The following is a 25,381-nucleotide window of genomic DNA, read 5'->3' on the forward strand; positions in this document are numbered from 1 at the left end:
AAAAAAAATCAAGTCTTTTATGTACTTAAGTCTTGAAAGTTGAAATCTTTACCAACTCAGTTTTAGAAAATCAATTTTACCTAGTTTTGAAAAATACATCTTTTAAACTTGTCTCAAAACTTAGCTCTTTTACAAAAGATAAATTACTAAGTTTAACTCCCCCAGATTAATTTGACATGACTCCTTACTTTATCTGAAGTCTATATTATTTTAAACATGCTTATTTTTGATGAATGCCAAAGGGGGAGGGTTAGGTAGGTTAAGTTAGCCAAACTAACTTAAAAACCTCCACATAATGATGTTATCTGTTTTTTTTGCAAATGTCTTCACTAACTTAACCAGGTTGTCATTCCATCAAAAAGGGGGAGATTGTTGGTGCGGTTAGCACTAACGATTTAACCCAGGTTTTGATGAATGACAAATAGGTTAAGTTAGGTTTATTGTTGATCTAACACTCTGATCGAGTGTGCAGGATAAGTCCAGACAGGTCAACGGGCTGACCGGATGTCTGGCACGAAGCCCAGCTAGGTCGACGGGCTGACCGGATAGCTGGCACGAAGTCCAAGCGGGTCGACGGGCTGACCGGACGCTTAGGCACGAAGCCCATCTAGGTCGACGGGCTGACCGGATAGCTGGCACGAAGTCCAGACGGGTCGACGGGCTGATCGGACGTCTGGCAGGTAAGTGAGGTAAGTCACTAGAGGGGAGTGACTGCGAGGACGCGTTCCCAGGAAGGGAACATTAGGCATCGATCTGACTTAGATCCATTTCGGATATCTAAGTCGAGATTGTGACTAGATTCCGGTCTCGAAAAGACGGAATCTAAGTCATACTCTTTTCTTGTTAAATCATATTATTTTAGTTGTGCTAACAATCTGTTTTGCAGAATATATATTTACCTCGGACTAACTCTGTTTCGCAGGAAAGGAAGTTTCTGGAAATAGGAGGTCCGGGCGCCCGGAGGTCCGAGCGCCCAGAAGGGATCCGGGCGCCCGGAGGTGAATTTTATCCAGGCAGAGTCGTCGCCACGTGGAGTTCGTTGATTAGACCTGCCACGTCGCACCAGGGCGCCCGGAAGGGATCCAAGCACCCGGAGCAGCATATAAAAGAAGCCACAGGGGTGGAGCTTCAAAAACAACTGAGAACTCTTCGACTGCTTGCTCTGCTGCTCTACACTCCTGCGACGCTAACAAAGCTCCGACAAAGTGCTCCTTCTTCTTTGGTTAATTTTCTTGTCGGTATCACTTTATTTCCATTAGCATTTCTGTACCTTAATTTGTAATAGTATTTCGAATTGCTAGTGAATTGCCCAACGAAAGTACTCAAGGAGTACGGGCCTTCGAGTAGGAGTCGTCACAGGCTCCGAACGAAGTAAAAAACACCTTGTTCAGTTTGCCTAAGTTTTTTTTATTTCCGCTGCACTTAACTCTTATTAACGCGATTTTTTTTAATCGATATTCACCCCCCCCCCCCTCTATCGACGTTTCACGATCCAACAGATGACTCCTCGGAAAACTTCCAACTAGCTTAAGCACCTTGTCGGTGAAGAAACCTCGCCACAAATACTTGAATACAAGCACACCGATCACACAAGGGCTTGGGAGACTCTAATAGACTTTAACCAAGTCTATTTTGTCAACTATCGCCAAACTCCCTGAGCTCTCTTAAATAGAGCTTGAGAGGAAACACCTAGTTGTATTTCCCGCCATCAGTTAACTAACCTTTAAGTGAAGCCAACTGTTACACCCTAATGGTCAGTTACGAGTCGACTAGTGGAAGCACCAGTCGATTGGTGCAGTTGATTGACACAAGTGTCGGTCGACTAGTCACCTCATCCGAAAGGCATAGAGACATTCTATGCCTTGGCCTAGTCGAATGGTGCATGCATCAGTTGACTGGCACACCTCAGCACAATTTCTCATGCACTCATACTCGCCCGACCAACCTAAACCTAATCTTCTAGCCTCCTCCATCAGCCTTGCATCCCTCAGATGCTCCACATTCTTCACGCCTTGCCTTCTAGAGCTTCCATCAACCTCGCATCTTTGTTGTCGGGTCTTCATCTTTGCCAAGTCACGCTTAGACTTATGTTGCCAAGACTACATGCTTGGACTTCCACCGCCAAGACTTACACTTGGACTTCCCTCCTTTGCCAAGATCACACTTGGACTTCTCTTGTTGTACATATATCCTGCATACTCATAATAAATATCAAATACAACAATAAACCTAACTTAAACTTTGCCCAAAAATCAAAACCTAGGGTATCTAAATTGCTCCAACATCTTGTACTCGACTAGCTATAGGCTAGGAGACTTGCACATGAGAAGTGGAGAGCTAGGCATATTAGGTCAGACCAACACTTTGGGCCAACCAACCATATGATAGAGGCCATGCCCTTGAAGGGTGTGAGGCTAAGTCACGGAAGGTTCAACCGGATCTTTAGCCAACTAGCTATATGCTTTGAATGTCAAATCGGTGCTAGATCTGACTAGTTGTATGCTCTGAATGGCCGACCAGCGCTAGGTCCGACTGGCTATATATTGTGTACCTTGGCATTGAGAAGTGAGACATTGGGCCCCGTAAGTCCGATCGGCTCTTAGGTTGACAGACTTTATGTTGAGAGTTATTCGACTTATACTTTAGGCCAACCAGTCATATGCTAAGAGTATTGGCAATGAGAAGTGGGGAGCTGAGCCTCGATGAGAGTGACTCACTCAATTGCATATGCTCTGACTCTGACTGCCACCTCACCTTGACTTTGACTGCCACATCATCATGATTTCTTGACTTCACCCTGCCTTGGGGGCCTTATTTTATTCATCATATCACAAGCCTTTTCTTCAAGTTCAGTCGAAGGAAGTGCAAGTCCGATTGACTAGACAACCTGTCATAAAGGGGAATTGTTCCTGACCACCAAGTAAACTAGTCAGGCCCACTATACGATGCCAGCAAAGCAATGATTTTTGCAAGTAAGGTCAAGCAAGTGGGAGCCCTGCCCTATTGAATTGTTATCAGGAGTTGTATCCGAGTAAGTTAATGTACGACGTATGAGCCATGCACGCTTATAGCTCTGTCAGGCTGCACGAGAGTATGGAACAAAGACATGAGAGCAGACTCGCTTATAACTTGGTCAGGCAACACGGGAGTTTGGGACTTGGGGTGCGAGAGCATGATTGTTTATAACTTGGCCGAATGACACAAGAGTTTGGGACTTAGATGCATGAGCATCCTCTCTTATAACTTGGTCGAATGACTCGAGAGTTTAAGACATAGGTGTGAAAGCAAATTCACTTATAACTCGACCGAATGGGTTGAGAGTCTAGAATGTGGGCACAACAACATGCTCAATTATAACTCAGCCGGGCGACATGAGAGTCTGAAATTTAGGCACGAGACCATGCTCAGTTATGACTCAGCCGAATGACACGAGAATCTGGAATATAGACGCGAGAGCAGGCTCACTTATAACTCGGTCAAACAACAGTGTCTGAATGTGGGTCCGAGAGCAAACTCGCTTATAACTCAGTCAAGCAACTCGAGAGTCTAGAATTTGATCACGAGAGCAAGCTTGCTTATAACTCGGTCGGGCAACTCGAGAGTCTAGAATTTGGGCACAAGAGCAGGCTCGCTTATAACTCGACTAGGCAACTTGAGAGTCTGGAATTTTGGCATGAGAGCAAGCTCGCTTTAACTCGGTCAGGCGAATCGAGAGTCTAGAATTTGGGGTGTGTGAGCATGCTCGCTTCTAACTCGATCGAGCGATGCGAGAGTCTGGAATGTGGGAACAAAAGCAAGCTCGTTTATAATTCGGTTAGGAGTTGTATCCGAGTAAGTTAATGTACGATGTGTGAGCCATGCACGCTTATAACTCAGTCGGGCTGCACAAGAGTATGGAACATAGACATGAGAGCAGACTCGCTTATAACTTGGTCAGGCAACACGAGAGTTGGGACTTGGGGTGTGAGAGCATGATTGTTTATAACTAGGCCGAATGACACAAGAGTTTGGGACTTAGATGCATGAGCATGCTCTCTTATAACTTGGTCGAATGACTCGAGAGTTTGAGACATAGATGTTAAAGCAAATTCACTTATAACTCGACCGATTGGCTTGAGAGTCTAGAATGTGGGCACAACAGCATGCTCGATTATAACTCAGTCGGGCGACGTGAGAGTCTGAAATTTAGGCACGAGACCATGCTCACTTATGACTCAGCCGAATGACACGAGAATCTGGAATATAGACGCGAGAGCAAGCTCGCTTATAACTCGGTCAGACAACAGAGTGTCTGAATGTGGGTCCGAGAGCAGACTCGCTTATAACTCGATTAAACAACTCGAGAGTCTAGAATTTGATCATGAGAGCAAGCTTGATTATTACTCGGTCGGGCAACTCGAGAGTCTAGAATTTGGGCACAAGAGCAGGCTCGCTTATAACTCGACTAGGCAACTCAAGAGTCTGGAATTTTGGCATGAGAGCAAGCTCGCTTTAACTCGGTCAGGCGAATCGAGAGTCTAGAATTTGGGGTGTGTGAGCATGCTCGCTTTTAACTCGATCGAGCGGTGCGAGAGTCTGGAATGTGGGAACGAAAGGAAGCTCGTTTATAATTCGGCCAGGATGCTCAAGAGTCTAGAATTTGGACTCAAGAGCAAGCTCGCTTATAATTCGGCCGAGCGACATGAGAGTCTAGGATTTGCGCGTGAGAGATAGCTAGTTTATAAATCAATCGGGCAACACGAGAGTCTGGAGTTTGGGCGCAAGAGCAAGCTCGCTTATAACTTAGCCGGGGCGGCACGAGAGTTTGGGATTTGGGCGTGAGAGCATGCTCACTTATAACTCAATCAGACGGCTCGAGAGTTTGGAGTTTGAGCGCAAGAGCAAGCTCCCTTATAACTCAGTTGGGCGACTCGAGAGTTTAGGACTTGGGGTGCAAGAGCATTATTGCTTATAACTCGGTCAGGCTGTGTAAGAGTCTTGAATTTGGGCGCAAGAGAAAGCTCGCTTATAACTCGCCCGAGCGGCTCGAGAGACTGAAATTTTTGACTAGAGATTGGAGGCACGACGTTTGAGGCACGGTATATAACCCGAATATCCTAAAAATTGGAGGCACAATGTATGATCCGGATGCCTTTGGATTTAGGGGCATGGTGTATGACCTGGATTCCTTTGAACTTGGAGGCACGGTGTATGACCTGGATGCCTTTGGAATTGGAGGCATAGTGTATGACCCGAATGAGTTTGAATTTGAAGACATGGTGTATGACCTGGATGCCTTTGAGAGTGAAATTTCCGCTTTGCTAAAAATAAGGATATGTTTTGAATTTTAAAATATAAAATTTAATTTTTAGACTTATCTGCCGATCTGGTTTGAGCGAATAATCTCAAACTGTTAGATAGAGACGAATGAGCCACTTGGTAGGGTGGAGCTGTCGGTCGGGGCTACCAAGTGGACAACATATTGAAATTTATCCCAAATTGAGATGTCGAAAGGACTCGTCGAATGAAATTATTGCAATTTAAAATTCTCGCAAATTGATCCAATTTGGAATTGTCAACCGACTCTGGGGTCGTCAAGTCTTGTGCTGAGAGTTGTTCAATAGACACTTTGGGTCAACCAGTCATATGTTAAGAGTCTTGACGATGAGAAGTAGGGAGCTGAGCCCTGATAAAAGTGACTTGTTTAACTATATATACTTTGACACTGACCATAACATTATCTTGATTTCGATTGTCACGTTATCTTGAGTTCTTAATTTTAATCCATCTTTAAAAATCTTATCTTATTCGCTGTATCAGTCACCATTTGGTGTTTTTTTTTGTCCTTTTCCTTTGAAAAAAATAAATAATAATTCTAAATATTCAAGTTTGGTTGTGGATACAGCACTATAATGCATCAGAAATTACAGTTCCATTAAAATAACTAAGCATAATATTTATTTATTTATTTATAAGACTATCGACATAAAGATTATTGTAATGCCCTAAACCATGTCAATATCTAGTCTTAATTATTCCCAGTGATGCAAAATACAAATTCAAACGTATTACATCCTAAAGACCAAAATCCCCTGAGATATTGATTATTGATTTTTAATTCATTCTCTTTGTTAGTTTGATTCTTAGACTAACACCGGAGGAGTCAGGTGACATACCCCATGACTTAGTCAACACAGGTATCAAGGACTTGTCTACAGTCGCCCAAGTCAATCCCACTACAAGGATAATAGTGTTTAGCAACTAAAATTTCGATCGCTAATCGATTACTAAATGCACTTAGTGATTGAATATTTCAATCGCAACTATCTTGGTTGTTGTCCATATTTAACGAAGAAAATTTGTTACTGTCGTTAATTAACAATAAAATTTAATTTCCATCATTAAATTTTTCAAACTCCCATGTGTAATATATTCAAGGTGAGATTTAAACCTTTTTTAGTCCCATCTGTTACAATCACACAATAGATTCAGGAGAATTAATTAAATATCAATAAATAATCTCAGGAGATATTAGTCTTTAGGATGCAATAGTCTTACAACTAAATAAATAAATATTATAATTCATTCTTTTAATGATGTTCAGATCTGATAACAAAGATTCTACTGTAATTTCTTATAAAAACCCCTTTATTTTTTTAAGGAAAAGGATTAAAAAAATAGAAACACCAAGTAATATGGACTCATTGAATATCAGGATTGAGAACACGTTCCAATAAAATTCAATCTTTTCTTTTGTTATTATCAGCCGATTTACTTACAGCAGAGATTGCTGGACACTAATTCTATTAACAACAGCTATATTTTGTTCGTAGATATAAAAGGAATGCAAGGAGCGTTGAATGGATGCGGAGTTGACCGTTGAGTGCATTACTGCAAACCTGACCGTTGGATCGATTCTCCCAGCTGTTACAGCAGCCTCCGCCTTAAGGTTCCTCGTCCTGCCACTATCCAAAAATTTTAAATGAAAAATGATATGCTAAAAAAAAAAAAAAATTAAAGAAAAACACAAGAATAAATACATAAAATTATGAGGTCTAAAAAATAAAATGATGGATCATAAATTTATATATCTATCCTTAAAGTTTTTCTTAATTTTATTTACTTAGCATATCATTACCCTTTTTTTTAATTTCAAACCTCTCCACTTGCTCTCCACTTGCCAGTTGCCACTAGATTCTAGTGGACAATCCTGGACCAGCGTTTGCAAACTCGCATGTTTCTTTTAGGTGGATTTCGTTTGAATCGAGTCTCAGACTCCGCTGCCTTTATCCGCTGCTCGGTTAATTCGATTCTATCTGTACAGGCAGTGCCCCAACCTCTCACATTGGGATGGTGGAACCCTCACTTAAGTAATGGGTCCCACCACCTCATTGTGAGAGGTTAGGCACTGCCTGTACAGGCAGGGGGTGAAATTTACCTCCTGCGAGGCTGAAATATTGCCGTTGGACACCGCTCTGGTTGTCTCTATCCGTGCCCAATCCTTTCTTCGACAGGCTTCTGATTCCTCTTCGGCTGGAACTGCTGCAGTCGCTACGATTGACCTTCCTAGCAGTATCGTCGCTGATAGAGATTTTGAGGGATTTGGAGGCCGACGCAGGGTTCAGTCCCCAGAACCGGCCAGAAAACAACAGCAACGACTCGGACAATGCCACCCCCACTGCTACTTCTGGAGTCCAGGGACTCAGATTCTGACATAACCTCGTGAGGATGCTGATTGACATCCAAGAATAAGTAATTCCCCAGAAAGACCTCAAGTGATCGGCGATCCATTGAAGATTTTGTTGCAAGAATGGAACAGGAAGGCGCATTGAATGAGCATCGTTACGTTGCATCTCTCAGTTCCAGCATCAGGTAATCTGCAACTGAAAAACCAACCAAATTCATTCTTGATCTTAATATCACCCTGAAAGAAGGAAAACTTTAGGAAATGCATTATTAATTTCTAAACTGAGTTTCTGAATTAGAACACTACAAATTCTCATTGGATCTGACATCCAGTTAAGAATCAAGTAAAATAGTATTAGTTGAGTGTGTGATGTTGAATGTACACTCACTCTCTTAGTATGAATATACATTAAAGAACTCATTGCATCTTTTTCTTCATGTTCATCTTTGTAATTGTAGGCAATATATGGTCTCACGAAAAGTTCAACACCAAAGAAGTCGGATGAGTTGCGTAGACGAACAACTGTCGTGCATCCCAGGTAAATGAACTGAATCTTGCCACCTCATCCTCTTCTGTCGAATTAGCAACCGTTTACACAATTTTGAATTTTTGATTCTGTGTCGTTAATAACAGAACATGCTTTCATGAGACAAGTGATTTTTTTTTTTCAATTGTCTAATATGCCTTTTTTCTTCCCATGGTTAAAATGTGCACAAAACATACAAATTGTTTAGATGACTGGAAATCTATTTTTTCACCCGTTCAATAGCAAACTCAAATGATATAAGAGCGAAACTTCAACAGGAAACTCACAAACTTCGATAAATTTGTTTATTACTATTAGAGTTGCTCATTTTTTTTCTCATGCCGTGGTTGACTAATTTGGACCGTATAGAGAGAGCCATCTTTAGGAAAGACCGAAAGAAATGTCACCCATGAGAGTGAAGGTATTCTTAAACTACGTTCTAGTTATACTATCCCCTACACATTGTCAAACATTAATGGTTGGTAGCCTTGTTTTAGTTTTTATTATCTTGCTTCTGGTAGAAAAGTCAAGCTCATGTTTTAAAAGATGTGGCAAAAGACGATTCGCTCTTCTAATGTCCCGTTAATCTGTTCCTAGACTAACACAAAGGTGATAAATCACGGATGACTACTAACCATTAGTGTAGGTGGCCAAAGTATGGAGGGGTCATGCTCAAACACACCAAGTTTCGATTCTAAAATCTCATATGGTAACACTTCATGTCTTAATTATTGCACCATCCCGAGAGAATATGATAAATTCGAAGTTAAATACAGTTGTTATTGTATGATTTTTTCCCCCTTTGCTATAAGGAGGTTCTTCATCTAAGACTATTATTGATTGCAAGAGAATCTTAGAAAATTCAAAACTCAAATTTACCCTTTTTAATACAGCTATTATTGCATGATTCTTCCCCCCTTTGCTAAGGAGGCTCTTTATCCAAGGTTTATTATTGATTGCAAGAGAATCTTAGCAACTTCAAAATTCAAATTAACTTCTTAATACAGCTGTTCTTGCATGGTTCTTCTCCCTTTGCTAAGGAGGTTCTTCGTCTAAGACTTATTATTGACTACAAGTAAGTCTTAGAAAATTCAAAACTCAAATTGAGCTTTGTCAAACCTAATTATACATTTCTTTTGTAAGATGATTAGATGGAGGTAAATACAAGTACATAGATCATAGGTCCATGGTAGGGTAAACCTCAAGTCATCAGTTCCTGAAAATTGGCCCTTGACCATTACGCCAGAGATGTCATGTATCACTATCTGCGCTACGTCCTGGGAGCTACATACACTACTGATAGATAAAATAAGTCTGATGTAAACTTTCTAAAGTTTACGTTAACTACGTACTTTAATTGATAATTAAAAAATAGATGTTGAATGGCATGGTATTCTCTACTCGGTCACGAAGCCTGACTAGTTGAATGTTATCCTCTACTCAGGCAAGAAGATTGACTGATCAGATACTCTACTTAGCCATGAAGATTGGCACATCAGATGTTCTGCTAGGTAGATTGGTTGACTTGACTCTGCTCTGCTAGGCAAGTTGGTTGGTTTTGGAAGAGTGATCGAGAGGCCCTAGGTTGGATCAGCCTTGAAATACTACTAGACGGTCCTAGTCTGGGTCGGTCTTGGAATATTGTCGAACGACCCTGGTCAGGGTCGGCCCTGGAATACTACCGAGCATTCTTGGTCTGGGTCAGCCCTGAAATACTGTTGAGCAATCCTAGTCTTGGTCGGTCCTGGAATATTATTAGGTGGCACTGATTTGGGCTGTCTAGCGGCCCTGGTATGGGTCAACCCTGGAATACTGCAGGGCAGCCTTGGTCTGGGTCAGCCCTGGAATATTGCCGAGCGACCCTGGTCTAGATCAGCCCTAGAATATTGTCAAGCGGTCCTAGTCTGGATTAGGCATGGAATATTGTCGTCGTATCAAACATGTTATTGGATTAGAAAATCAAATATATTTGTGGCGTTTTGAGTTCTTGACCTCAATGATGTATGGGTCGAAGAAGGTGAATGGCCTGTCTGACTGGATTTATTAGCACTAGCACAACAACAAAAAAAGATTTTAAGAGAAATTATTCTAGTTTCACTTTCAAGAACAGCATGATTTGAAATAGATGATAAATTTCAAACAATGAGTCAAGTTAGTTAAATATGATATTTATTTCAATAACATGCCAAGTAGAGTATTAAGATATAGCCATAGATCAAGGCAAAGAAGCTATTTAGAAAGTAATATATAATACAACTAATAATACCATAATCCAATAGATATATCTTAATAATAAATAAAATAGATAATAAAAATATAATATCCAACTCAAGAAGGACATAATTGTTGGTGCAGCGGGGCCGACAAGAAAGGGGTGAATTGCTTGAAAAATAAAAGTATACCCTCCTCTAGACTTTCAATTTCAAATAATAGCAAGTATAAAAATAATGAAATAACAGAAAAGAAAAGGGGGACAGAAATTTAACTTGATTACAACTAAAATGGTTGTTAATCAAAGGCGGTAGAATATCTCCACTAGAATCTCTCCTTTACTGTAGGCGGAGAAACCTTTTTACACACTAAATGAGCTCACAAGTTGCTAGGAATTGAATGTTTGAATGAATATCTAATTCTTAGGTCCAGGAGTCCTTTTATAGGTCCTGGAAAGTCTATCTCGAAGGTCCAAGGCGCCTCCAACAAGGGTTTAAGGCGCCTCCAACAGTTTGACCGGATAAAACTTTATCCGATTGTAAACGGTAAGTTTTACTGGGTCTGAGGTGCCTCAAATGGCCTTGGAGGCGCCTCTAACCCAGTCAAAGGCGCCTCCAAGCTGTCTGAGGCACCTCAGACAGTGAAGGCAGCTGAGGCGCCTCTGGCTAGCTGTTTCAACTCCTTTTGGCTTCCTTTCTCCTTCCGAAGCTTCGATCATTTGGGTGATTGTGGCCAACCGGAATAGAGCTCACCCGAACCTAATTCTCGGCTTTCTCCTCGAACAGGCTTTCGTCCCGGATTTACGTCCCTCGAACGTCGCGCATGTTTTTCTCGCCCACCGGTGTACTCTTCCGCAGCTCTCTCGCCCTTCGAACGCACTGAGCTCGTCGGCTTCCTTCCCGTGTTGTCCTTCTCGCTAGCTGCGTCTTCCACTCGACTTCCTGCGCTCCTAAGTTCCTGCACACTTTGACACAAGGATTAAATAATAACATGACCTAACCTAACTTGGTTGATCACATCAAAATACTCACGGGTCCAATAATAATAATATATTACCATAATAAAAGATGATTTCCCAATGAAATAACAAAATTCTTGACTGAGCAGCGAAATAATATTCATGCAATTAGCATAATTTTGCAACAATTATATATGTTGAAAAGTTATTAAAAATTCATTAATGCACGACACTTTTTGTACTTCTAAAACTGTGAATTTCAAATTTTCATCTGATGTTAAATTTTTAACTTGACTACTTGATTAAATTTAAGTGAAGCATTGGATAAGAGAAATAAAATATAATTGAGAATATATCTATAAGATATCGTGAACGTGTCATAGGCTCACAGCATAATCAAAATCTGGAGCCTGCCCCTTGTCACAACAAATTGCATACAGAAGTAACATGAATTTTGTTTGACTGATTGTTTATTTCTTGTCCAGATTCTCAAATATTGGAAAACCAAATTCCTAAAGGAACTTTGGACAATCGTAAGTGATTCACATCATACTTCCGCTGCTTTCATAATCATGGCCATACAAAACATTCTTTTCAAGTAATCTGCACTACAGAATAAAGGTCCTACATAACTATTAATTCAATGCAACTGGAATATTAGGCACATTTCAGGCATGTTTCTTAAAAACATCAAGATATACAGTGACATGGAAAAAGATTGACTCCCCATGAGACTAAACAAATAGTTTGATTTAGGTAAACCTGAAATTTTTAACAAAGAATTAAAAAAACTTGAGTTTTCAGGTTCTTACTAGTGAAGAACAAGCTAACACATGATTAATGCATGACAAACAACTGAAGAAGAAAAAGAGGAAAGATAACAGCTTGACTACGTAAATTAATTCCAACTATAACAAATAAAAGGATCAACATATGCAATGCATTTCTTTAATCATGTTTTCTTGGTGAACTGTTTTGAAGCAAATCAAGAAAAGGCATGATGATTGACAAGAGAATAGAAAGTAAACATCAAGGCAACTAAAACCTACTGGAGTCTCAATAACAACAGGCATGATGATTGCAGGATAATTAGAAGCCATTTGCAATAACAAATTCAAGAAGTAGGAGATTGCATGAATAAAATATGATTTCACAACAAAGCCTCGATCGAGACTTATCATCTTGTGGAGAAGGTCTGTTGTCTGGAAAAGTTGGAGATGATCATGAAGAGACTCGCAATCGGTCGTATGCGGCAAGATCGTGTTATTGCTAATTAGAAGCCATTTGCAATAACAAATTCAAGAAGTAAGAGATTGCATGAATAAAATATGATTTCACAACAAAGCCCCGATCGAGACTTGTCAACTTGTGGAGTGATTTCACAACAAAGTGGAGAAGAGACTCGCAATCGGTCGTATGCGGCAAGATCGTGGTTGCAAAACTCTCCTCTTTGAATCTGAAGAAGAAAGGTGGAGAAGGCTGAAATGGATGGCCAGTTGCGAGCTTCCAAGGGAAATGGGAGAGACTTCAAATCCCATGTCTCCTCTACCAAACGAGAGAGGTGGCCAAGGCGCTCCCCTAATTCAATCCGCAACATGCAGGCCTAGACCAATACTCAACATGGCTTGGACTGGACTCAACACAACACGATTGTTGACCCAGTTTCGACCTACTTGCTTATCACTTTACACCTCTCTGCCCTACTTGCTTATCACCCAAACTTTAATCTCTTCAATTTTGCAGCCCACGCCCATTCTCCGCCCTCCACTTCAAGCAGGGTTACAAGTCAATTAATTCTTTTATTTTAATCACCTAAACTTTAATCTCTTCAATTGATGCAGACATACAATTGCTTGATGCCGAAGAAAGAATGAGATGGGCAATTGAATGGGGTGGGGAGAAATTGGAGATTATAATATATAGAGAAAAAGGACAGACAAGGTTGGCTAACTTTTATTGCAGTTGTCATTACTATTACTATTTCCATTTCAGTAGACACCCATTTTGAATTTTATGATATATTAGGTGAGGTATCCATAGATGCAGTGTAGACCGGTAAGAGAGGGGTGAATTGCTTCTGAAAAATTAAAATAATACCCTCCTTGGATCTTTCAACTCAAAAATAAAATTAAGAACAGAAATAAAATGAGACAGAAATTTAACCTGGTTACAACCAAGAGGGTTGTTAATCCAGGGCAGTAAGAAAAGCGCAGTAGAAGATCTCCTTTGCTGAAGGTGGAGAAGCCTTTTACACACTTAAAACACTCACAAGTTGCTAAGAAAGACTACAGAATTGATTGCTTGAGTTGATGTTTCTTTCCTAGCTCCAGGGGCCTTTATATAGCTCCTGGAAAGTCTATCCCGAGGATCCAAGGCGCCTCTAATGTGAAAGGGGATAAAACTTTATCCAAACAGCTCAACGTTCATTTCTGCCGGGTCCGAGGCCCCTTCAACAGGGTTGAAGACGCCCTCAAGCAGGAGGCGCCTCCAAGCCTGATGGAGGCGCCTTCAAGCTGGCTGGCAGCACTTTCCAGCTTGAATGCTTCTTCGCTTCGTCTTCCGAAGTCTCATTCTTTTGGGTGATTCCGGCCAATCGAAATAGGGTTCACCCGAACCCAATTTTCGACCTTCTCCTCGAGCAGGCTTCCGTCCGGCTTCTTGTCGCTCGAACGCCGCGCACGTTCTTCTCGTCCACCGGAGTACTCTTCCGCAGCTCTCTTGTCCTTCGGACGCACCGAGCCCGTCGGCTCCCTTCCCGTGCCGTCCTTCTCGCTGGCTGCGTCTTCCGCTCGACTTCCTGCGCTTCTAAGCTCCTGCACACTCAGACACAGGGATCAAACACAAAGCAGGACCTAACCAACTTGGTTGATCACATCAAAACATCCACGGGGACCAACAATCTCCCCCTTTTTGATGTGCATCAACCCAAGTTCAAGTTAGGGTTAAAATAGACATAAAAGTACTTTTTTAAAAGAAAATTACAAAACTAACATGCTAAGCATCAGTTTGCAAAAAATAAAATTGTAAGTACTAAATTAAGAGTTAATCTGAAAAAATATTTTTAATTAAAAAATTCTCTCCCACTAAACATGTACTTCTCTAAACTTGTACCTTTCTCTCCCCCTTTGATCACAGCAAAAACGGGGTAACCGAAAATATTTTAGCAAAAAAAAAAAATTTAAGTTAGAAGAATTTCTAATTTAAGATAAAAAAATGCCTAAGTAAATTGAATTTACAGAATTTTTCAAAATAATTTCTAAGTCAAAAAAAAATAATTTTTAGAAATTTTAAAAAAAATCCTAAGTAAAACCTTCAAGAGACATTTTTCTAGATATTAAAAAAAATAAATTTCTAAGGAAATGTTTAAAAACTTTTCAAAGCATTATTTAATTCTAATTTGAATGCTTTTATTAGGAAGTTAATTAAACATTTTTATGTCGATATTTCGGCTTCCAGGTCGTGGCGAGGTACTAGGCCTTCTTGGTTATTGGAGCAACAACTATTTCCTTAGACAAAGCTTCCATAAAAAAACTCAAAGTTTAATTTTCTCACTGTAAGCTTTTAATTAAATAAATTAGTTTAGCACAGATTTCGGAATCCAATAGAGGTTCCTTCCTAAAGGGTTATTCAAAAATTTAGGGGGTACATAGTTCTTGGGCACTCTTCTAAGTTGGTCCTGATGATTTCTAATGTACCAATTCAATTTTCCATAAATTTTAATTTTTGATTTTGGAAATCTATTTAAGCATGCATCAATTTTTAAATTTTTAATTTCTAATTTTAGATTATCATACATCTCAAGTGGACATACTTTTGCTAATTTCATTTTTAATTCAGTATTTTCTTTTTCTAAGTTAAACAAATCTTTAAAAACAGATTTGATAAATTTAAACGATTGAGTAGGGGTTAGAGCACGTACCTTACTTACATGCTTTGGTAATGCTCCCCCTTCATCGCTACTTTCTTCTGAAGATGTTCCTCCCCCTTCATTTATGCTCATTTCTGAGCTTGATTCTTCTTCCAGCTGATGGTTCGTCATTAGCGTTAACCCCAAGAATTCTTCAATGTCTGATTCGGAGGATGACGAATCTGACCAAGTGGCATTCAGGTTCTTGTGCTTTGTCTTTTTCTTCTCTTTCTGTTTGCTCTTCAATTTCAGGCAGTCATCCTTGATGTGCCCTTCTTCGTTGCAGTTGTAGCACTGAACCGTTCTCCTTTTTCGCTCATGCTTCTGCGATCTAAATTTGTTAGATTTAAAAAACTTATTAAATCGTCTTACCATTAATGCAGCTTCATTTTCGTTGATTGATGCATCAGAGTCAGAATCCTTTGTTTTTGCCTTTAAGGCGATTTTCTGACTAGTCTTCTCTACTCCATTGGGCTCTGCAACTCGAGATTCGTGAAGTTCAAAGGTAGAAAACAAATTTTCTAAAGTGTTTACCTCAAAGTCCTTAAAGATGTAATATGCATCTACTAAGGACGCCCATTCTGGAGTTCTCGGGAAAGCGTTGAGCGCGTACCGGATAGAGGCCCGGTTTGTTACTTCTTCTCCAAGATTGGTTAGTTGCGTGATCAACTCTTTGATCCTTGCTTAGAGTTGCGCTACCTTCTCGCCTTGGTTCATCCGGAGGTTCGTCAACTAGGTCCGGAGGATGTCGCGCCTCGCTAGCTTCGCTTCGGAGGTACCTTCGTGAAGCTCCAGGAATTTCTCCCAGAGATCTTTCGCGGAGTCGTAGCTTCCGATCCGATTTACCTCCTGAGGTGGCAGAACGCTGAGCAGGTGGAACTCAGCCTTTCAGTTGGCAACGAAATATGTTTGCTCCTTTTTCGTCCAAGTATTTTCTTCTTTATCTTTCGGTGCTGCATATCCATATTTCATTATTAAAAGTATATCAAATTCAGTTTTAAAAAATACCTCCATTTTTCGCTTCCATGTAGCGAAATCTCCGTCAAACTTTGGAGGATGAATATTTGCTCCGGCCATCGTCTCTATCGTTGTGCTTCAGTCGGCGGTTAGTCCTTCTGAGGCGGTCTAGCTCTGATACCAATTATAGGTGCAGCGTAGGCTGGCAAGAGGGGGTGAATTGCTTCTGAAAAATTAAAACGATACCATCCTCGTATCTTTCAACTCAAAAATAAAGCAACTATAATAAAATTAAGAGCAGAAATAAAAGAAAACAGAAATTTAACCTGGTTACAACCAAGAGAGTTGTTAATCCAGGGCAGTAAGAAAAGCGCAGTAAAAGATCTCCTTTGCTGAAGGCGGAGAAGCCTTTTACACACTTAAAACGCTCATAAGTTGCTAAGAAAGACTACAGAATTGATTGCTTGAGTTGATGTTTCTTTCCTAGCTCCAGGGGCCTTTATATAGCTCCTGGAAAGTCTATCCCGAGGGTCCAAGGCGCCTCCAACAAAATCCAAGGCGCCTCCAATGTGAGAGGGGATAAAACTTTATCCAAACAGCTCAACGTTCATTTCTGTCGGGTCCGAGGCGCCTTCAACAGGGTTGAAGGCGCCCTTAAGCTGGAGGCGCCTCCAAGCCTGATGGAGGCACCTCCAAGCTGGCTGGCAGCACTTTCCAACTTGAATGCTTCTTCGCTTCGTCTTCCGAAGTCTCATTTTTTTTGTATGATTCCGGCCAACCGAAATAGGGCTCACCCAAACCCAATTTCCGACCTTCTCCTCGAGCAGGCTTCCATCGGCTTCTCGTCCCTCGAACGCCGCACACGATCTTCTCGTCCACCGAAGTACTCTTCCGCAGCTCTCTCGTCCTTCGGACGCACCGAGCCCATCGCCTCCCTTCCCGTACCGTCCTTCTCGCTAGCTCCGTCTTCCGCTCGACTTCCTGCGCTCCTAAGCTCCTGCACACTCAGACACAAGGATCAAACACAAAGTAGGACCTAACCAACTTGGTTGATCATATCAAAATACCCACGGGGACTAACAGTATCATCCTGACATGACACATTAAATAAGGTGGTGCCACCAGAGAAAATAAGAAGATAGACGGTAAAGGTGATCATATTAAAATTTAGAGCTAAGAGCGGTAGATGATGATGTATGATATGAGTTCAATATATTATGCAATGTTTAGAAATACCAACCATATATCATGTATGCAGTATGTAGACACGGTGGATAAACGTTAGGTGCTATTATACAGACATCGTTTGTATACTGACAGATATATATATATATATATATATATATAGTTTTGCTTTGGATTACTGCTTGGTGGCCGAGAGGTGTAAAGCAATATGCAGGTAGGTCAAAACTGAGCCAACAATCATGTAATGTTGAGTCCAGTCCAAGCCATGCCATGCTGAGTATTGGGCTAGGCCTGTATGTGTTAGCCTATGGTCGGGTAACAATTGTAATGTGTTTGAGTCTAGTACAGCTGCAATGTGTTGTGGATTGGGCTAGGGGAGCGCCTTGGCCTTCAAGTCATACCAGACAGAGACCTAGTGCTAATAAATCCAGTCAGACAGGCCATACACCTTCTCCGCCCTATACATCATTAAGGTCAAGAACTCAAGATGCCACAAACATATTTGATTTTCTAATTCAATAACATGTCTGATACGGCGGCAGTATTCCATGCCCAATCCAAACCAGGATTGCTCGCAAATATTCCAGGGCCGACCCAGATCAGGGCTGCCTTGCACTGTTCCAAGGTCGACCAGGCCGGTTCACAATCAGTTGTATTGTTTTATATGTTTTTCTTATGTCTTCCGTTATGTATTTGGTCTAGTCATGTAGGTTGTATATTATCTTGTATGGTTATGTTTTGATTTTAACCGTGTGGATGTAAATATTATTCTTGTATAGTAAAGTAGCTTATGTATATAGATTGTTGCAATTGTCATCGTTACAGGGATGCAACAAACAAGAGAGAGAATAATATATAACGGATGTGACACTTGATATATAAAATATTAAACCTATAATTTAATTTCAACAAACAAGAGGGAATAATAAGAACAAGATATGAATAGTAAATATTAAATAACATTTAGCACCTTAGTACTACAGTTTGATATCTTTTAAGAATTCGTGTACAAAATAATATGTATAAAGAATTTTATTGTCAACATTTCAACAACAATAGTTATCCAACATTATAGCAACATATTAAATAAACATTAAACAAAGCAAGTAAATGATTTTAGATAATACCAGTCAATGTGGATCACCAAGACAAACCTTCATTATATTGTTCCTCTGGCTTGTGTGCCTATGAAGCATTGACAACTCTAAATGAACAAAATTATTTATTCTCATTATCAAATAATAGGCAAGAAATAAGTTGAATAATTGATAAGGAAGAATTTTCTTTAATGACCTCACAAATCTCATCCTTCACTAAGTTAAAAGCATTCCATGTTTTTGGAACTGATACATTAATATTTAGATTAAAAGCCATATCTGCTGTCTCTTGGAAATGTGGAAGCAAACTTTTTTTTGTCTTAATGTATTTTTGTTGTTTATAATTGTGTTGTGATCAATATGTTGCTAAGCTACTCAACTAGTTTCCTCTATACTCTTCATGGGAAATAAATGAGCACAAGAAGTCACAAAAAAAGGGGAAATCATGGTTATACTTATATTGAATGATTTATGTTTCCTTTTGTCTATTTTATTGTTGTAGAATTTCAGATTTCCTATCAAATATGTAAATAAAGAAGTGCTCCATGTTAATTGAATTCTTTGTGATGTTAAGAATAAGTTTATTTGTTTACTAAGTTGGCTCCTCTAGATGCAATTGTTTCTCTCATAATTTTTTTTTTCTATACCCTTCTATAGATAAAACAAGCAAAATAATGACCTAGCATTTCTATAATTTCGTGAACCATTCAAGACATATGGATGGAGATATGGAAGAAAATGAGTAGGCATTAAGCACCCTTAAAATGATAAAATTGATAAAATACATTTATCACAAAATAAGGCATAGTACAAACACCATTTGATATTATGGAAATAGATTTACTAAACTTGCATTGTCAAATGTTTTAATAAATGATAATCTGTTCAAGGATGGCACAACTCATATTTCTTCAGTCATAAAAAGTCTGGAGGTTCTTGGAGAGGTCTCCATGGACTGACATCCCTTGAACGAGATTAAGAAATTGAAAGAAGATCTTAGGGCAAATACAAAAATAATAAAATAATTCATCCTACTTAAAGCTTGATGTAAGCGATCATAGGAGCAAGTAGCCCTTCATCATCAAGAAGTTGGAGATTGTGCTGTAACGAATCCCTGGAATACGGATCTGAATACTCGGTGCTAGGGATCATAGAACTAGTTCTGGTTTCTTGAGCCGGATCAATAAAAGTATCAGAAGATGAAGTATCTCTTTTTCTTTTTCGTCTTGCGATGGTTTCTCCGACAGCAGCATACATGAGTGAAAAGCTAAATCATGAAGAACAAATAGCAAACACCATCTAACGTCAGCCCGTCGAGAAACGAAAAACCTTAAGAACAAAAACGAAGATCCTCTCAGGAACCACACAACTGGAGATCCGCCAAAAACATATGCAAAACTGGTGCGAGCGATTTAAGGTCAGAGAAACGGAAGAGGGGAGAGAGATCGATGAGGATGATTACCTGAAGCAACGCGTGGAGCGATCCAAGGAAGAAGAAGAGGAGGAAGGATAGGTGGGATTTAACTTAGAGATGTAGTTAGGGGTGAGAAAAATCTCGGTTAAACGGATCCAATTAAAGATTATTCTTCCTTAATATTATATATAATGTTAGAATTTATTATATAATATTTATAATCATTATTATACAAATAATGGAACATAAACTAATATTTCTGAAATAGGCAAACTACTAGTAGTAATTTAAAACTTATATAAGCACAACTTTTATTAAAAGAGTGGACAAAATGTCCACGAGGATCCTCAAGTTCCATATAAGAACTTGAGAATTATTTTATGACTTCTTTTAATGTTAATGAAGCAGATAGCGAAAATTTCGATATCTCAAAGTGGTGGCTACAAAAGGCGTGAAATTTTCTCATTCTTCCGTGATCGTCAAAGAAATTTTAGTTTGTTCAGTGTCAATTATTGCTGTGGAGCAAACGTTCAGTGTTGGTGGCAACATATTAGATGAACAACGATCAACTTTGTCTCCCAACTTATTAAAAACTCAAGCATTGCTCAATGATTGGACCAAAGCCGAAAAAAGAATCCAACAAATGCAACTTTCAGATGATGAAGTTGAAGATTTTGATACCAAAGGAACGAATACAATAGGAACGTGAAATGGAAGTGAGTGACAACGCTACTTTCAAATGTAAAACAATTACGTGAGCTTTGATTTCCCTAGATATCTCAAAGTGGTGGCTACAAAAGGCGTAAAATTTTCTCATTCTTCCGTGATCGTCAAAGAAATTTTAGTTTGTTCAGTGTCAATTATTGCTGTGGAGCAAACGTTCAGTGTTGGTGGCAACATATTAGATGAACAACGATCAACTTTGTCTCCCGACTTATTGAAAACTCAAGCATTGCTCAATGATTGGACCAAAGCCGAAAAAAGAATTCAACAAATGCAACTTTTAGATGACGAAGTTGAAGATTTTGATACCAAAGGAACGAATACAATAGGAACGGGAAATGGAAGTGAGTGACAACGCTACTTTCAAATGTAAAACAATTACGTGAGCTTTGATTTCCCTATACCCTAAGAGGATATCTAGGTAACTTAAATGAGTGTAAGCCATTTTTAAAAATAGATTTTAAATTTTAAATTTTAAATTTTAATTTTTTAATATAATAATCTTGAACTGTAACTAATCGTTAACCGAACTATGAACCGACAGTTCCGAACTGTGAACCGACAGTTCTGAACCATAAATCGACGGTTTCAAACTGTGAATCGTAATTATTTTCGACGATTAAAATTAAGAGTCGGCCGACCAGATTTCGAATCATGGTTAGGTGTAGGTGAGACTACAGTAAAATGGTACTACATATGATCATACACTAAGAAAAACTTTAATGTTAGGAGGTTTCTAGGACTAATTCTATATCTAGAATATAGGATAAAAGGAATTCATTGGAGTATTCTCATATTATATATATATATATATATATACATATATATATATATATATATACATATATATATATATATATATATATTAAAAAAATTTAAAATAACATTTCTCGAATATAAATTTTAAATATATTAATTACTATACCATGTAAATATATTATTATACCTATATATTTTTCATTTTTTATTTTTTAATTGAACACTATAAGTCAATTGAGAACTCTAAATCCTAAAAGTAAAATCTTAAAAAATTTTAATATAGATTTTTTTTAACTCTTTACCTTTAGGATTTAGGCTTCCTAGTTGGGTTATAGTGTTCAAGCTAATTTTTTTAAGATTTTACTTCTAGGATTCATGCTTCTCAATTGGATTATAGTGTTCAATTAAAAGGAAAATTAACAATGAAAAGAATTTAGGCATTTACGGGGTATAATTATTTGTTTACGGGATATAATAATGCGTTTACGGAGTATTATAATGTATTTAGAATTTGTATTTAAAATTTTTTAAAGATTTTACCATAGGGTTTAGGTTTTCCAATTGAGTTATAGTATTTAGTTAAAAGAAAAAAAAAAAGATGTTTATGAGGTATAATAATATGTTTGCGGGGTATAATAATATATTTATGATTTATATGTGAGAAAGTATTGATTTTTTAAAAATTAAAAATTTTAAAAAATAACAAAAAATGCTATATTATATATCATTATTCTATATAATAATTTTAGTTTAAAATGCTAAATATATCAAAAAATTATTTTAATTTTAAAATATAAAATAATAATATTGATTTTTTTAAAGAAATTTAGAAGTTCAAATCTAACCTTAATCTTTTATTTGTAATATTTTATTCCACTATTTTTTTATCAAAATACTAAATTTATCATAAAAATAATAGGAATAAAAAATTAAATAAATATATCATTCTTTAATGATTAACCATATAAAATTATATTTCTTTAAATTCGAGCTATATATTTTTTACAAAAAAAAATTATATCATTTTAACAAATAATATATCATTTAAATACCACAATTGGATATATATATATATATATATATATATATATATATATATATATATATATATATATATATATATATATATATCAACAATAAGGTTCATTAGGCAAAGTAAATACTTTAAATTAGATAATTATCAAATAAAAACAAAGTAATAAAATTAAATCTTCATTCTTTATCTTTCATCATTAAGGGAATTATGAAATATTTGAATTTAATACTAAGTATAGTCATTATATATACTTAGTATTAAATTCAAATATTTCATAATTCCCTTAATGATGAAAGATAAAGAATGAAGATTTAATTTTATTACTTTGTTTTTATTTGATAATTATCTAATTTAAAGTATTTACTTTGCCTAATGAACCTTATTGTTGATTGGAAATATTTTAGTCTATCTAATAGATTTTAAAAACCACAGAAAAATACCACTTATTATATATATATATATATATATATATATATATATATATATATATATATATATATATATATATAGCTTTCTATTCTTAAATAAATAAAAAAATCATTTATTAATCATTTATTCCATGATATTTTAATCCAATTAGCTTTGGTCCAAATACCACTTATTTTTTTAAGTATAATTTCTTATCTACTGATCAATGAATTTTAATTTTATTTTTTTATTATAATTAAGTGTAGAATCATTGATTTGCTATATAATACTCTCATACTATGGTATAGTGGTAGAGCTAGTAGCCTCCCAAATACCCACACAATGATTTTTAGTTATACTATATTGTAAGATATTTTCCTCCAATTATATGATTTTTAGTTATACTATATTGTAAGATATTTTCCTCCAATTATATGAATGGTGGATATATATATATATAATATTTTACATTTTGTAGAATTTAAAATAATTAATGTATAGGATTGTATCGAAATTTTATTTAATCTTTTTAAATTGTTGTATAAAATTATTCATATGTCCATATGATTAATCTGATCTATTTAATTAAAGTATGATAAAATAAGCAAATTTATTTATAAAATAGATTGTTTTTGAGTTAAGACGTTTGACTCATTTATAATTGGATTATTCAACTTTAACACTAATTATGTTATTCAAACAAAAGTTATAAAACTAACAAAATTAAAAGCCTAGAATTAAAAACACTTAAATTATTAAAAAAAACGTGATTCCATTTAACATTTTTGAAAACAAGGATCGGTTCTATAACCGCTGAGCATGATTCTATGAGGGCGATACAATGGTTAAGATATGAGATATTATCATATAAAGTCTTGGTGTCAAAACTTGGCGTCTCCGAGCATGTCCTCTCTCATGCCTTGGTCATCTGCTAGTAATCATCCGTGATTTATCTCCTCTGTGTTAATATAGAGACGTATTAGTGAGGGCACTGGAAACGAGCGAATCACTTTTACCACATATATATAACTGCTGAGCATCAATAAAATCATGAGTGTGCAATATACAACTTAATTAAAATGGAATGAGATTTCTTTTCACTCGAGCTCTCTCGACAATTTAATCTTATTTCGTGAACTTGAGTGTCACGTAGCTCAGAATTTGTTCGAAGATAATCCTGAAATTCTCGGTTTGAGCCATGGATAAGTTGTGCGGATTCGTCACCTTCATCGTTGTACCAATTTATTACGTGACCTTTCTCATCCTCAACAATCATATTATGTAAAATAATGCGACGTTAAATACAAAGTGCGGTTATAACGCGGTATTAACGCCGCATTACAGATACTCTAAATAATTTATCACCCTCCATCGACATGTATAGATGATGTCAATCAGTATTTTAACTAATTTTATAATTATTTATTTACTCTTGAATCCTACTATGTACTATGTACACTTCCTTCTCCTTCTCTTTAACTTTGCTTACATCCAACTAATCAAACTTATAATGACAATATGTGGATAAATTAAAAAAAAAGGATAAAAACATATAATGTCTATTTAAATTAACAGTTAAAAATCTATATTTATTATAATGCCGACATATACATTAAAATCTAAGGAAGGAAATTCTAGAATCTATAAAATTATATTTGAAATTGAATCTTGAAGTTTGTTATTAATAGTAATTAATTAGAATAGAATTATTTGTTGAAGTGGCTAAAGCATGAATTTATACATATACAGGAGGCGGGTGATAGAGACTCTATTACTAATTAAATTATTGTTATTCTTTTATCTTATTTGTTTATTTAATCTATAAGCCTAAATATTATTATTCTTGATTTAATTATATTATATTTTTATTGACACACGTGGTGATTAATAAAAAAAGTAAAACATAAACTTTTTTATATGTATATAAATGAATATAAAAAAGTACGGTATAAGAGGTGGGATAATATACCGAACCAATATTTGATTGGGATGGTCAGTACGGTACATCGAATGATCAACTCATATATCATTATCGTATTAAAAAATTCAGTATAAAAATTTTTCATACCTATAGTGTATCAATTTTGGTATACCAAATTTTCGGTATATCAAAATTTTAATATTTAGAGTAAATTTTCGATATCGGTATCGTATACTGAAAATTTTGTTAAAAATTATATACTGATATCGATACTAAAAATTTAGATAAGGTATAATACCGTATGAAAATTTTTGATATACCATAAAATCGATATAGTTCGATAAATTTCACTATGATATATACAGTATACTAAAATTTTAATATTTTTTTCTATCTCTATATTTGATCATGAAAATAATTTATAATTTATTGTGGACAGATTTAATTTGATCCATTCAATATTATTCCTAACTTAATATACTAAAATAAAAGTATAATTTATATTTACGGTGTAATTAGTTTAATTACAATATCATAAATACGTATAAAAAGTTATTTTAATAAAATGGAATTTAGTTTATTAAACCATTTTAAATAGGGCAAATTATATTTT

This window comes from Zingiber officinale, chromosome 2B (genome assembly GCF_018446385.1).
Source record: "Zingiber officinale cultivar Zhangliang chromosome 2B, Zo_v1.1, whole genome shotgun sequence".
In the NCBI taxonomy this organism is placed as follows: Eukaryota; Viridiplantae; Streptophyta; class Magnoliopsida; order Zingiberales; family Zingiberaceae; genus Zingiber; species Zingiber officinale.